Source organism: Pecten maximus, chromosome 16 (genome assembly GCF_902652985.1).
Source record: "Pecten maximus chromosome 16, xPecMax1.1, whole genome shotgun sequence".
Classification (NCBI taxonomy): domain Eukaryota; kingdom Metazoa; phylum Mollusca; class Bivalvia; order Pectinida; family Pectinidae; genus Pecten; species Pecten maximus.
Genome location: NC_047030.1, coordinates 3,383,811 through 3,400,839, shown reverse-complemented (window position 1 = coordinate 3,400,839; position 17,029 = coordinate 3,383,811). Strand labels below are relative to the sequence as shown.

General features: G+C 36.1%; 1 long non-coding RNA gene across 1 annotated transcript in view; it reads right to left on the bottom strand.

The window, feature by feature from the left end:
* Window positions 1–680: 680 nt before the first annotated feature.
* LOC117345326 overlaps window positions 681–17,029 on the bottom strand; it is a 39,999-nt gene continuing 23,650 nt past the window's right edge. The window contains exons 2-3 of the long non-coding RNA XR_004536411.1: window positions 2,490–2,550; window positions 681–1,023 (exon numbers count right to left, since the gene is read on the bottom strand). This is a non-coding gene — a long non-coding RNA (uncharacterized LOC117345326). The remainder of the gene's footprint in view (window positions 1,024–2,489; window positions 2,551–17,029) is intronic.

The window sequence follows — 17,029 nt, the reverse complement described above, 5'->3', positions numbered from 1 at the left end:
CCAAGGGGAACCTACATATGAAATTTGAGAAAGATCCCTTCAGTACTTTCTGAGAAATAGCGATAACAAGAATTGTTTACGGACGGAGGGACGGACGGACGGACGGAGGGACGGACGGACAACGGACCACGGACGCAGGGCGATTTGAATAGCCCACCATCTGATGATGGTTTCCTATAGCAAGCAATTGTTTATATGCAGCAAATATTTGGTTGTGCACTAAATTTCTGAGTCAGCCTAAATAGAAAATGTTTAAAGATTACTAAATTGTTATGTACTATATTGTACTCCAGAGTACAGACAGACTTCCTCATTTAATCAACTTGGACTGAGAAACAATTTAAAAGGGATTACTATAGATACTTATTTGTAGAAACAGTCAAACAGATATATATAAACATAAAAAGTCAAGGTTGTACTAAGGAATATCCAGAGTGGAATCGTTAGTTTTAAGATGTGCCATATAAATCCAACAGTAGATTTCAAGGTTCTATTTAACACCTTCAAACAACTCAGAATAGTGGAAAGACCTACACAGTATATATATACAGCTTTGAATACATTACTGAGGACCCCAAGGGGCTATTGCTAAACTCCATAACACGTCATTCAGTGGAACGTTGGCATGAAAACCTTGAGCACAACAATGTACGTGACAAGTATCATCATATTACAAATCCCACAGCCATACTTAAATTTATTTACCACAGTTACAACATTGGTAAGGTAGCACACTGCTGACGATTGCTACGGCAATTAGAAATGTAAGGACCTTCATTATATATATATATAATAAAGTCCATGCTAGGTAATTAGTCCATCATAACAACTAAAATTCAGCAGTGTCTAAGAGGCATTAATGTGTAAGCCTGTTCTACATCTTTTGTATATAAGATATTATGACTTTATCGAAGACACAGTGGTTTAGTGGCAGGGCGAAGACTGAATGACCAAAGGGTCTCTTAAGTTCAAGTCCCAGCACCGGCGCTTTGTTGTAACTTGTATCCTTAAACAGGGATTTTCCTACAATAGAAACAGGGTCTGTTAAAAGGACCAATTCCCCTAAAAAAATCTTGTGAAAATTCCCAATTTTGAAGAAACTTTTGAATGATTAAGTATGTTTTATATACAAGAACTATGTTAAGGTAATTTTGAAAAATAAAAAACACCTGCAGATAACAAAATGAAATAAAAAAAATAGAGCTGTCACCAAGGGGGTGACAAGTATACCCCCTGCTTTTCCATGATTGGTTTGGATACTTTGTGAAGCTGCCTATTTATGGTACTATAACCAAATCAAACATGTTGTATGTTTAGGTAGGAACTAAGTGAATGCATAGCCGAACAAAATTTTGCTCATTTTTAAAGAAAAAGGGGGATAACTCTATTAGAACGGGTAATTCGGCAAATTCTTTGCATAGAGCTAAGCCTCATAGGGTCCTCTAACTACACTAAATTTTAGTGAAATCCATTGAAAACAAAGCACATGCATAGCCGGACAAGCTAGTAACCATTTTTTACATAAAGGGGCATAACTCTGTAAAAAGGTTTTTTTTTGGAAGAAGCCATTACTGATGGAGACACAACTTCATACCATCCTTCAACTCTGTATAAAGTTTCAAGAAAATCCATCAAAAACTAAGTGAATGCATAGCCGGACAAAATTATGACACATTTTGTATGAAAAAGGGACATAACTCTGGTAAAAAGGGCTAAATCACAAAATCACTGCAGGGGACACAAGTTCATATGGTCTTCTAACTATATACCAAATAAAGCTGCATATATATATGCTGAGAATGTATTCATGAGAGATATAAGTTGGTATGAAGTACTGAATCCACCAAACAACAGCACCACCGTGCCTACAATAGCAGAACAATGTCCAACAATCCTGTTTGAACACTCGTATCTAGCTGTCTGATTTTATCAATCAATATTTTTTGGCAAATAATTATCTCAATGGTACCTCTACGGATGGTGACATCACAGACAGCAGGTACATGTAACCAATCACTGGGTTTAAATAATGCTAGCCAGCCCACAGGGGCTTGGCACGATTTTCCAAATGATAGTCCATATATATATGTATATAGTATCAACTACAAAGAGGGGGAAGACGAACGTATTTAAAAAAAAAATAATTTGTCGTATTCTGCGGGTCAAAAATCTTAGTGACACATACATTACCTTAAAGAGAAATGTTTTATCTTTCCAATGAGTGTTCGATGAACAAAATTGGCCAAGTATTATCCAAGTTATGACCTGACGAATTCGGAAATAGATGCTGAAATGGCTAGGTCGGAATCTCCCTGTCCGGTTGAATAGTCGCCTCGCCTCTAATGGGTACCTCAATAACCATTCAGAAATCGAAAAATCGACGCTTGCAGCGGTATACAGTAACCATAACTATGTCAATATAGGATGTCGGTTGGTTATGTTATCCGTCATGTGCCGTAGCCAATTCCATATTACATCACCTAGCTTACCGTCTTCCAAAAGAACCGCCATCTTTCCCTTCATTCGGAACGCTTCTTGGCTGTACGACCACTGTAACGACATAAACAAAGTCACGAAAGGTTAGGGAAAGATGGCGGTTCTTTTGGAAGACGGTAAGCTCGGTGTGGTAATATGGAATTGGCTACGGCACATGACGGATAACATAACCAACCGACATCCTATATTGACATAGTTATGGTTACTGTATACCGCTGCAAGCGTCGATTTTTCGATTTCTGAATGGTTATTGAGGTACCCATTAGAGGCGAGGCGACTATTCAACCGGACAGGGAGATTCCGACCTAGCCATTTCAGCATCTATTTCTGAATTCGTCAGGTCATAACTTGGATAATACTTGGCCAATTTTGTTCATCGAACACTCATTGGAAAGATAAAACATTTCTCTTTAAGGTAATGTATGTGTCACTAAGATTTTTGACCCGCAGAATACGACAAATATTTTTTTTTTTAAATACGTTCGTCTTCCCCCTCTTTGTAGTTACTACCCTTGATACTATATACATATATATATTTAGACTATCATTTGGAAAATCGTGCCAAGCCCCTGTGAGCGAGCCAATCAAAGTAAACTATTTATATTTATGTGAATTAAAACCCAGCAATATGGCTGGTACAGCGATTAGTTATGATGCTACCATCCTGGAAAGGTAGCAAATACTAAATGTTGTCCAAGATTTTGGCAGAACAAAAGTTTTAGTATATATCTCTGTTTAATTGACTGTTTTTACATTAAAAGTTAATTATTTGAACAAAGTTGAAGTAGCTCTTCATTCCAGTAGGTTTTTAGTACAATGTAGAATAAGATCCCATTGCTAATTCAAAGATCTTAACATATATATGTGAAGTTCTATGAAAAAAGTTTGACACATCAAAAATTTTGATTTGTAAAACACTCATATCAAATGATATTTTCTGAGAAAAAGATTTGCAAATAATCAATGTTCAAATTAACCATATTTTGGCAAATAAAAATGTCTACCAAAAACTAAATTCTTACTTGTAGGTAATGTTTTTCAACTAAAATAGGATTCTAACCACTAAACTTTTATAAAGAATTGTGGTATTTTTTCATCTTTATTTTGAGATTATTACTTCTTTGAAAAAAAAACAAAAAAAAATTTGGAGCAATATGAATCAACTCTGGAACTGATTGTTTATTGACAAATCAACTCTAGAACCGATTGTTAATTGATAAATCAACTCTAGAACCGATTGTTAATTGACAAATCAACTCTAGAACCGATTGTTAATTGACAAATCAACTCTAGAACTGATTGTTAATTGACAAATCAACACTGGAACTGTTTGGTAATTGACAAATCAACTCTAGAACTGATTGTTAATTGACAAATCAACTCTGGAACTGATTGTTAATTGACAAATCAACTCTGGAACTGATTGTTAATGGACAAATCAACTCTAGAACTGATTGTTAATTGACAAATCAACTCTGGAACTGATTGTTAATGGACAAATCAACTCTAGAACTGATTGTTAATTGATAAATCAACTCTAGAACTGATTGTTAATTGATAAATCAACTCTAGAACTGATTGTTAATTGACAAATCAACTCTAGAACTGATTGTTAATGGACAAATCAACTCTAGAACTGATTGTTAATTGACAAAGCAACTCTAGAACCGATTGTTAATTGACAAAGCAACTCTGGAACCGATTGTTAATTGACAAATCAACTCTAGAACCGATTGTTAATTGATAAATCAACTCTAGAACTGATTGTTAATTGACAAATCAACTCTAGAACTGATTGTTAATTGACAAATCAACTCTAGAACTGATTGTTAATTGATAAATCAACTCTAGAACCGATTGTTAATTGATAAATCAACTCTAGAACTGATTGTTAATTGATAAATCAACTCTAGAACTGATTGTTAATTGACAAATCAACTCTGGAACCGATTGTTAATTGATAAATCAACTCTAGAACTGATTGTTAATTGACAAATCAACTCTAGAACCGATTGTTAATTGATAAATCAACTCTAGAACTGATTGTTAATTGATAAATCAACTCTAGAACTGATTGTTAATTGACAAATCAACTCTGGAACCGATTGTTAATTGATAAATCAACTCTAGAACTGATTGTTAATTGACAAATCAACTCTAGAACCGATTGTTAATTGATAAATCAACTCTAGAACTGATTGTTAATTGACAAAGCAACTCTGGAACTGATTGTTAATTGACAAATCAACTCTAGAAACGATTGGTAATTGACAAATCAACTCTAGAACTCAGATTGGCAATGGACAAATCAACTCTGGAACTGATTTTTAATTGACAAATCAACTCTAGAACTTATTGGTAATGGACAAATCAACTCTGGAACTGATCATGATTGTTAATTGACAAATCAACTCTTGAACTGATTGTTAATTGAGAAGTCAACTCTAGAACTGATTGTTAATTGACAAATCAACTCTGGAACTGATTGTTAATTGACAAATCAACTCTAGAACTGATTGTTAATTGACAAGTCAACTCTGGAACTGATTGTTAATTGACAAATCAACTCTGGAACTGATTGTTAATTGACAAGTCATTTGATATTTTAACACATTTACCCCGGCCTGTGACTTTGAAAAAAGGCCAAAGTCATACATCTGCACTAAACTGATGGTTCTTTATCCCTATTTACAATTGCTACTGTCACGTAATCAATGACCACCAAACCTCTTATTTTTGAGAAGTTGTTCGAGATGATCTTCATTTACAAATATCACAAAACAAGTTATACCCACTACTGTTAATCACTCTTGTAAGAAGCACGTGAATGGTAATAACTGCGGGAGGCCTCTTAGATAAGAAGCTTAAACGGCAAGCATTTTTATCCTTTTTTTAAATCTCGAAAAACAAATTTCTTTCCATTTGAAATTATTCATGTACATGTACAATTAGATTTAGAAAACTAAAAATTTCATCTCACAACTGAACCCAACGTCATTGAAAAAAAAAAAAAGTCAATTCGGAGGAATGACACATGTTGAAAATTATGTGTACATCCGATGTCAAAGGAAGCCACCATTATAACAACAAAACAAAGACAATTAAATAATTTGGTTGATTTTTTAACATATACTTCAGAAACAACAAAATCTTTGAATATGCACTGATGTGTTGGAAATCTGGGGCTGAATTCCCTTATCACTTCAAATTAATTGTCAACAATTCAAGGACTTTTTGATGATCTTGACAACAGTGGACCTATGTAGTATCCATGTCCTCATTGCTGAGGGATGATTCATCTTGCTCTGTGGACTAGTGCAAAGGAATCAAAGCTGAACACTACAACTTAAACATGAAATTCAATTGTAGTTTCAGGCTGATGTCTTATTTTCAGATGTATTGAATCTAAAGAAATTAGACAAATCCCTGACTTTCACTTTGAATGAAAATCCAATCAAAAGACTACCTCACTGAACAATGTCTGATTTGCTTTGGGAGAAATCAAAGCAATTTGATTCAATTCTATACATTAATTGTGCTTTAGGGGTTTGGAAAACTGATATTTATGTAAGGTCATAGATGCATGCAAGTAAAACAAAATGTATATAATGTCCCCTGCTCGTATTAACTATATCTATTATCATATAACTTTGTCTGCATGATAATCAATTTATTACAGATATGAGAACCAAATGATTGTATATGATATACTCTGGTACATACTTGTTGTACATATCCATCTGAACACCAACTTGATTCCTAACTAATTATATCAAGGCCTTCAGTATTAAACCACCAAAGGGATTATTGTCTATATAAGTTCAATTCAATTCATTTTATAGTCTTTGAGCTTTAATTTATATATAACATACAATAAATTGGCGGTCACTGCAATAAAGCTGCATGCATGTGTATGTGTATAGTATCAACATTTATAGAGAATTAACAAATCTTTTGACAAATTTAGACATTATATTATATTTTTCCTTAAGTGTGTGGCATCATATACATATTTATTTAAGATTATTAAATCTTTAAAGCTTGTTGTACTAATTAATTGAATAAATTTGAATAACGATGGCTTGAAATTCAATTTATGTAATTGTTTCGTGTAATGGAGATCCCATTGTCAGAAGGTATATCTACCATATATATGTTAAACGGTCATATCTGAAGCCTAACAGATTATGTATTAGAGATATCCACAATTTGCCTAGGTCGTAAGCAAGAAGATATACACTTACTATCTTTCATATCTGGCTATGGCAATATACCTTTTGTTGTAAAGGTCGTAAATAACATTTATTGGTTTCAATTATAAAAAGTAGAATGTAGATTAGTTACTGTTAAGAACCTTTTATATCTTCAATGTTATAGGATGTATGAGGGTGGGAACAAATAATGTAATAAATTAAAACAATTCTGCTTCAGACTTACAAATTCAGAGAGATATTATACATTCAGAGCTTGCATAATTCAGTTTTCATTGATTTTAACTCACAATTTTGAAACATTTACGATACAGCATATACGACCTTCTGATTCTATGATGTCAATATTTCAGTCTGTGATAGTCTTTTGTAATTTATTTGTGTCTGGATAAAGAGGCGGATAATCACATTACCCCGAAAATTTTACAATTTACTTGTCGGTATAGTCGCTATTACTATATTGATCATATATACATATATATATATTTAAAAGAGCACGACCTCCAAAGTCTCTGTTGAATTATTCATCTTCGGAGCTCAAGGAAGATTGAAGCACTGTATGCACAATGACATTGAACCCTTGTGATCTGAAAAGAATGTCAAGGTCATTCATTTTAACTAACCTTAACACCTGTATCACATACTGCACACTCTCCATAGGAAATATGTGTGAAAATTGAGAAAGATCAATGAAGAACTTTCTGAGTAATAGCGATAACAAACTTCGACCTGTCAAAATTCAAAATGGCTACCTGTTGGCCATTCAATTGTTTCCAATCAGTCACAGAACTATATGTACAACCAGCTGGGACCCCAGGGAACCTGCATACACTGTATTAAAATATATGAGTATGATCCATACAGTACATTCTAAGAAATAGCGGTTAACAATCTTTAAACCATCAAAATTCAAAATGGCCACTTGTCCCCAATATTGTTTCGGATCAGTCACAAAATTCAATATTCACAACTTAAGGAAGGGAACCAGAGTTTTTCTAACTATATATTTAATATTTGTGCTGACGGCCTCACTTCCAATTAAAAATTACCTTTATTTTTCTTCCAAATCAAACACAAAAATTTCTTATTAATTGTCATCATTAAAAAATTACTTCTGGATTGTTCACCCTGTTTATTTCATGTTTGAGGCTGCACGCTGTTGTCAGAATCTTCTTGAAGCTTTAGTGTATTAATGTCTCATTTTCAAACGCTTAGATGACTCAAGTTGGAGTGGTTACTCAAGTTGGAGTGGTTACTCAAGTTGGAGTGGTTACAAAGTACAAACCAACATTTAGTGGCAATTATGTCAAGATGCCTTGGTTATCTGACTGTACTGGTAAAATTAAATAAATAATTGCCCCTAAAGTAATCCAAAAACTAATTGAGACTACTAGGACTGACATGGGATCTGTAGTGACATGTAGTCTCCTACCATCAGGGCATTCACAAAAGCTTCAGAACGATTACTGATTAGTTGATATCAAACTATAAATCAAAATATTACATTTGTACATTTTCTTTTCCTGATCTACGGTAGTTCAGTTTTTACATGATATAAAAACATAATCAAGAATTTAAAGTTATTCTTACTTTACTATAGAATCTGTCTTTTATCTTAGAAATATATCTCAAATCATAAAAAAAATTAACATAACATTACTAAAAGCATATAGATAGTATCGTATATGTAGCTACATTCATATACAGCTATTTATAGCTGTCTTCAAAATGTAGCGAATTTGAAATGTAAATAATATTTGAAAGATTTTTCATAAATATAGCTAGATCTTCTCGCGTTAATTGTTTTCCATTTACAGCCAAGTGGCAATTCCCCAAAATGAGATCATAATTGACCTAAATCTTGAATTTGACAAAGATCCGTAGATAATATTTTATGAGAAATAGCGGTAACAAGAATTGTTTACAGATGGACAGATCTAGAGTACGACAGAAGGACGGACCATGGAGGAAAAGCGATTGAATAGCCCATCATCTAAAAAACAAAGTTTAGAACAGCATAGCTCGTCTCGCAAATGTTTGTCAATAAATAACAAATAATGTTAATGATATGTGAAAAAAATCTTTTAGCTCAACTCCGGAAGACTACAACCCCACAGGGACTCTAATGTCAAATATCAGTACCCTAGTACAATTATAAAGTGTTAATGCCTTTCAATACTAGTACCAAAAACTTCAAAGTTTTTGTTTACATAAAAATTCTAAGTCCATGTCAAAGAGCAGGTTTTTTTTCTCCAAAAGTCTTTCAGTTGAACTCCAGGACATGATTGTCTAACCCCACAGGGACATTAATGTCAAATATCAGTATACCTACGTAATACAACTACAAATGATGTTTTAATGCCTTTCAACACTTGCACCAAAAACTTAAAAGTTTTTGTCTAAGTCCAAAATATGTCCAAAAAAAATTCCACTTCGACCTCGGGAGGGGATAGTATAATCCTACTGGAACACTTATATATACTAAATATCAATATGGCTTTCAACACTTGTACCAAAATGTTAATATGAGAAAACCAGCGCCAACGCCACAGCCAACGCCAACGCCGGGTGACAACATTAGCTGAGACTCCTTCGAAGAGACAATCTAACAAAGCAAACAAGAGACCCCAGTGGGATCTTATTATGGCATCCACCATGGAATGATTATTATTGGTTCTATGTAAGAATGCATGAACCTGTTTTTCTACTTTTCATTTCTTTCCTCTTTATCTCTTATAATCTGATAACTGATTATGATAATAAGAAGAATGTTCTGAGAAATAGAACCATCACAATCCAGGATGGTTCCTGCCATGATCAATTGACAGGGCACAACTTAAGTGACCGATGGGGCACCTAGACTGTGAAGTTTGAGAAATATCCCTCCAGTACATTTCACGTAATAATTATTACAAACTTCAAATGTCAAAATCCAAGATGGCCCCCTGTCTGCCATTTTATTTTCCCGATTAGACTCAAAATTAAATGGGCACAACGAAGGACCAATTAAGGACCAATTAAGGACCAACTAAGGACCAATTAAGGACCAATTAAGGACCAACTAAGGACCAATTAAGGACCAATTAAGGACCAACTAATTAGGACCAATTAAGCTGCATTCTGCATTATTACCAGGGTATCTCTCCTGTACTTTTCAAGAGCGAGCGATAAAAAATTCTACTATCAAAATATTAAATGGCTGCCTGTCAGCTATTTTGTTTTCCCAATTAAACTCAAAATTGAATGGACACAACAAGGGAAAAGGCGAACCTACATTTGAAGTTTGAGAAATACCCCTTCTTTAATTTTCAGGAAATAGCAATAACAAACTTCATCTGTCAAAATCCAAGATGGCTGTCTGTTAGCCATTTTTTTCCCTAAGCAAACTCAAAACTAAATGGGCACAACTAGATATATGTCCCAAGGAGAACCTACACAGACCCGGACAGACCAAAGACCTTATACATCCCAGATCTAGGGCGATTTGTCAACCATTTACTGATGGTAGGCTTAAAAAAAAGGATAATATAAAATACTATGGGAGTATATGTTTATTTACTCCGCAGGACTTTTTCTCACTGGTTTGGGATGAGGCCTTATTGGTTTGGGATGAGGCCTTATATTGTTTTGGGAAGAAATTTGGTGAATCGGGAAATACTTTTTCAGGAGTAAACTCCAAATTTTGGGAATTTGGCTTAAATATGAAATAATTTCAATTGGGAATGGGGCCCATTAATGGCCCCAAAAAGCCCCCAGAAAAAGCCCTGCTGCGTAACAGAATATGATATGAAAAAGAAACCAGCATTATGCAGATACGGCCTGAATGCTTACTAACAGTGTGAAGTCATCACTCCATGCCAACCCATCTTACAAAACTTTCTCAAACCAAGACACCAATTTACAGATAATGTCTGAACAGCTTTCTGTTTTTCAATTTGGCAACAAACTACAGCGAAGTGTCTCGTTATGTGGAACTTCAATCTCCCACAGGTAAGGTAGCTGGGAACTCAGGCACACAAAGGTGTTGAAATGACAGAGACAACGATGATTTGGTCAGTATTGTACTAATTAGACTCGGAGTAGTTTTAAGGATCCTGGGAAACAGATACATACCAAGTATATATATATATATCACTGACGTAATATGTCCTTCGTTTGAAGACTAGACCACATTTATTCTAATAAGACCATTCACTTACTAACTGAAACTCATTGAAAGTTTTTAATGCTTGTGACCTTGAAAGGGTGAAAAAAATCATCTATTTGAACAAACTTGATAACCTTCATCCCAGACCAGCAGCAATTTTATCCCACAACTTCGATCATCCCAGCATGCAACTTCATCCCAGCATGCAACAGGCTCAATATCATTACCGAGATTGTCTTCAGGTTATTTAAAGATGTCATATAAAAAATTGAGATCATTAAAGGAAAGCAGTGCAATTCACTTGAACGAATACCAATTTTTTTTAGCTGGCTCTCCTAGTAATAATGCTACTAGCACAACATCAGAACTCTCATGGGGTCAAGGTCGTTTATTAGTACAAACTTGGAAGCACCTTCATTCTTGCATGCCTAATGAAGACCGACTCATCATGACCCTGCACCTTGGTTAACAAGAAGGAATAGTTTACACAGAAAGGACAGAAGAAATGGTTTAAAGGAAAAAAGTTGGCACCAGGAAGTCGGAATAACACACACCATAACTCTCACTGACAAACCATGGATACATATGTAGTATTGTACATGTACATTATATGTTCACTTGCCCTTTAGACAGATGACCTAAAGATATCTCAGATACATTATGGTATTTATTAACTTGAACAGACCCGCTACAACAATTGGTGATCATTCCTTCGATGGCAATGGCATCAGTATCATTCCTAATTTTTTTCCAATCAAGGGAAAACGACTCCCTAGTACCTGCCCCTGTAGTTCTTCACTTCATAACTGAATTTAAGGTCCAAAACATCAGAGATCAATATTCCCCTTAGTATGGTCAAAGTTTATCAATCAGCTCATTGGGAAACAGTTTTTTTAATGTGCAGATTTAATGGCTTAAATGCCATGCAGCAGTTTCAAAAAGTTGGGATGTTTTAGTCAGTGTGAGGTATAGACTGGGGGAGTTATCAGTATATGTTTCGATCTATTTATACTGCCAACATAATCGTGTATTTCTCCGAAGGATGAATGTACTGCTTCGCAAACCAAACCATAGACTTATATGATTTTTGAAAATATTGCTTCATAATTAACATTCGATTCTCCCTTCACTGTGAAAACACATTCCTCTTAAAGACTAAAAGATTTTCTGAATAATCTGAGTATCAGTAATTCAGTAATACTGTATGTCATCTGTATAGTTTACAACGCTGAAAGTTGAAACCATTAGCGGCTATAAACTAGACTTGTAGCTAGCAGCATCTGCCAGTTTTTATAAGATGGTCATCCATATTATAATGACAGGTACTGACCAAGGTTATTAACAGATAATGAATACATTAAAGGTCATCCATATTATAATGATAGGTACTGACCAAGGCTATTAACAGATAATGAATACATTGAAGGTCATCCATATTATAATGATAGGTACTGACCAAGGCTATTAACAGATAATGAATACATTGAAGGTCATCCATATTATAATGATAGGTACTGACCAAGGCTATTAACAGATAATGAATACATTAAAGGTCATCCATATCATAATGAGAGGTACTGCCTACTGACCAAGGTTATTAACAGATAATGAATAGATTGAAGGTCATCCATATTATAATGACAGGCACTGATCAAGGTTAAAAACAGACAACGAATACATTGATCACTTTATATAACAAGAGATCCCCGAGGGATCTTGGCGCCCACCATTGAATGATCTTTATAGGTTCCATGTCAGATTGATCTTTTCCCTACTTTTCCCTTCCTCTAAGTCTTACTTATCTGTGTAAATTCAGAAACAGCCCTCTAGTACTTTTCAAACAAGGGGAACCTATATACAGAATTTAAGATTTAGCTATAATGGCTGTCTGTGGGCCATGTTGTTTTCGTATTGGTCCCAATATGCAAAACTAGGCACTGAGGGGAACCTACATATGAAATTTGAAAAAGATCCCTTCAGTACTTTCACAGAAATAGCGATAACAAACTTCAATTGTCAAAATCCGAGATGGCTGCCTGTCGGCCATGTTGTTTTCTGATTGGTCTCAAAATGCAATATGCATAACTAGGCACTGAGGGGAACCTGCATATGAAATTTCAGAAAGATCCCTTCATTACTTTCTGAGAAATAGTGAAAACAAATTTCAATTGTCAAAATCAAAGATGGCTGCCTGTCGGCCATGTTGTTTTCCGATTGGTCTCAAAATGCAATATGCATAACTACGCACTGAGGGGAACCTACATATAAAATTTGAGAAAGATCCCTTCAGTACTTCCTCAGAAATAGAGATAACAAACTTCGATTGTCAAAATCCAAGATGGCTGCCTGTCGGCCATGTTGTTTTCCGATCGGTCCCAAAATGCAATATGCATAACTAGGCACCAAGGGGAACCTACATATGAAATTTGAGAAAGATCCCTTCAACACTTGTTCAGAAATAGAGATAACTAACTTTGATTGTCAAAATCCAAGATGGCCGCCTGTCGGCCATGTTGTTTTCCGATCGGTCCCAAAATGCAATATGCACAACTATGCACCAAGGGGAACCCACATATGAAATTTGAGAAAGATCCCTTCAATACTTTCTCAGAAATAGAGATAACAAACTTTGATTGTCAAAATCCAAGATGGCTGCCTGTCGGCCATGTTGTTTTCAGATCGGTCCCAAAATGCAATATGCATAACTAGGCACCAAGGGGAACCTACATATGAAATTTGAGAAAGATCCCTTCAATACTTTCTCAGAAATAGAGATAACAAACTTCAATTGTCAAAATCCAAGATGGCTGCCTGTCGGCCATGTTGTTTTTCGATCGGTCCCAAAATGCAATATGCATAACTAGGCACCAACGGGAACCTACATATGAAATTTGAGAAAGATCCCTTCAATACTTTCTCAGATATAGAGATAACAAACTTCGATTGTCAAAATCCAAGATGGCTGCCTGTCGGCCATGTTGTTTTCTTAATAGTCTCAAAATGCAATATGCATAACCAGGCACAAAGAGGAACCTGCATATGAAATTTGAGAAAGATCCCTTTAATACTTTCACAGAAATAGCGATAACAAACTTCAATTGTCAAAATCCAAGATGGCTGCCTTTCGGCCATTTTGTTTTCCGATTGGTCCCAAAATGCAATATGCATAACTAGGCACCAAAGGGAACCTACATATTAAAATTTGAGAAAGATCCCTTCAGTACTTCCTCAGAAATAGCGATAACAAACTCCAATTGTCAAAATCCAAGATGGCTGCCTGTCGGCCATGTTGTTTTCCGATTGGTCTCAAAATGCAATATGCATAACTAGGCACCAAGGGGAGCCTACATATGAAATTTGAGAAAGATCCCTTCAGTACTTTCTCAGAAATAGCGATAACAAACTTCAATTGTCAAATTCCAAGATGGCTGCCTGTCGGCCATGTTGTTTTCCGATTGGTCTCAAAATGCAATATGCATAACTAGGCACCAAGGGGAGCCTACATATGAAATTTGAGAAAGATCCCTTCAGTACTTTCTCAGAAATAGCGATAACAAACTTCAATTGTCAAAATCCAAGATGGCTGCCTGTCGGCCATGTTGTTTTCCTATTGGTCTCAAAATGCAATATGCATAACTAGGCACCAAGGGAAACCTACATATGAAATTTGAGAAAGATCCCTTCAGCACTTCCTCAGAAATAGTGATAACAAACTCCAATTGTCAAAATCCAAGATGGCTGCCTGTCGGCCATTTTGTTTTCCGATTGGTCTCAAAATGCAATATGCATAACTAGGCACCAAAGGGAACCTACATATTAAATTTGAGAAAGATCCCTTCAGTACTTCCTCAGAAATAGCGATAACAAACTCCAATTGTCAAAATCCAAGATGGCTGCCTGTCGGCCATGTTGTTTTCCGATTGGTCTCAAAATGCAATATGCATAACTAGGCACCAAGGGGAGCCTACATATGAAATTTGAGAAAGATCCCTTCAGTACTTTCTCAGAAATAGCGATAACAAACTTCAATTGTCAAATTCCAAGATGGCTGCCTGTCGGCCATGTTGTTTTCCGATTGGTCTCAAAATGCAATATGCATAACTAGGCACCAAGGGGAAGCCTACATATGAAATTTGAGAAAGATCCCTTCAGTACTTTCTCAGAAATAGCGATAACAAACTTCAATTGTCAAAATCCAAGATGGCTGCCTGTCGGCCATGTTGTTTTCCGATTGGTCTCAAAATGCAATATGCATAACTAGGCACCAAGGGGAACCTACATATGAAATTTGAGAAAGATCCCTTCAGCACTTCCTCAGAAATAGCGATAACAAACTCCAATTGTCAAAATCCAAGATGGCTGCCTGTCGGCCATGTTGTTTTCCGATTGGTCTCAAAATGCAATATGCATAACTAGGTACCAAGGGGAGCCTACATATGAAATTTGAGAAAGATCCCTTCAGTACTTTCTCAGAAATAGCGATAACAAACTTCAATTGTCAAAATCCAAGATGGCTGCCTGTCGGCCATGTTGTTTTCCGATTGGTCTCAAAATGCAATATGCATAACTAGGCACCAAGGGGAACCCACATATGAAATTTGAGAAAGATCCCTTCAGTACTTTCTGAGGATTAGCGATAACAAGAATTGTTTACGGACGGACGGAGGGACGGACGGACGGACGGACGACGGACCACGGACGCAGGGCGATTTGAATAGCCCACCATCTGATGATGGTGGGCTAAAAACAAGAGATCCCAGAGGGATCTTGGCGCCCACCATTGAATGATCTTCATAGGTTCCATGTCGGATTGATCTTTTCTCTACTTTTCCCTTCATTTTACTAATCTGTGCAAATTGAGACATCCCTCCAGTACTTTTCAAACAAGGGAATCCAAGCTATATAAGAAATTTGAGATTTAACGATAATGGCTGTTTGTTTGCCAGGTTGTTTTCAGGACAGACTGGTCCAAAAATGCAATACAAGGGACCAAGGGGAACCTACTTATGAAATTTGAGAAAGATCCCTTCAGTACTTTCTCAGAAATAGTGATAACAAACTTAAATTGTCAAAATCCAAGATGGCTGCCTGTCAGCCATGTTGTTTTCTGATTGGTCTCAAAACGCAATATGCATAACTAGACACCAAGGGGAACCTACATATGAAATTTGAGAAAGATCCCGTTAGTACTTTCTCAGAAATACCGATAACAAACTTCAATGGTCAAAATCCAAGATGGCTGCCTGTCGGCCATGTTGTTTTCCGATTGGTCTCAAAATGCAATATGCATAACAAGGCACCAAGAGGAACCTACATATGAAATTTGAGAAAGATCCCTTCAGTACTTTCTGAGAAATAGCGATAACAAACTTCAATTGTCAATATCCAAGATGGCTACCTGTCAGCCATGTTGTTTTCTGATTGGTCTCAAAATGCAGTATGCATATCAAGGCACTGAGGGGAACGTATGTATGAAATTTGAGAAAGATCCCTTCGTTACTTTCTCAGAAATAGCGATAACAAACTTCAATTGTCAAAATCCAAGATGGCTGCCTGTCGGCCATGTTGTTTTCCGATTGGTCTCAAAATGCAATATGCATAACTAGGCACCAAGGGGAACCTACATATGAAATTTGAGAAAGATCCCTTCAGCACTTCCTCAGAAATAGCGATAACAAACTCCAATTGTCAAAATCCAAGATGGCTGCCTGTCGGCCATGTTGTTTTCCGATTGGTCTCAAAATGCAATATGCATAACTAGGTACCAAGGGGAGCCTACATATGAAATTTGAGAAAGATCCCTTCATCACTTTCTCAGAAATAGCGATAACAAACTTCAATTGTCAAAATCCAAGATGGCTGCCTGTCGGCCATGTTGTTTTCCGATTGGTCTCAAAATGCAATATGCATAACTAGGCACCAAGGGGAACCCACATATGAAATTTGAGAAAGATCCCTTCAGTACTTTCTGAGGATTAGCGATAACAAGAATTGTTTACGGACGGACGGAGGGACGGACGGACGGACGGACGGACGGACGGACGACGGACCACGGACGCAGGGCGATTTGAATAGCCCACCATCTGATGATGGTGGGCTAAAAACAAGAGATCCCAGAGGGATCTTGGCGCCCACCATTGAATGATCTTCATAGGTTCCATGTCGGATTGATCTT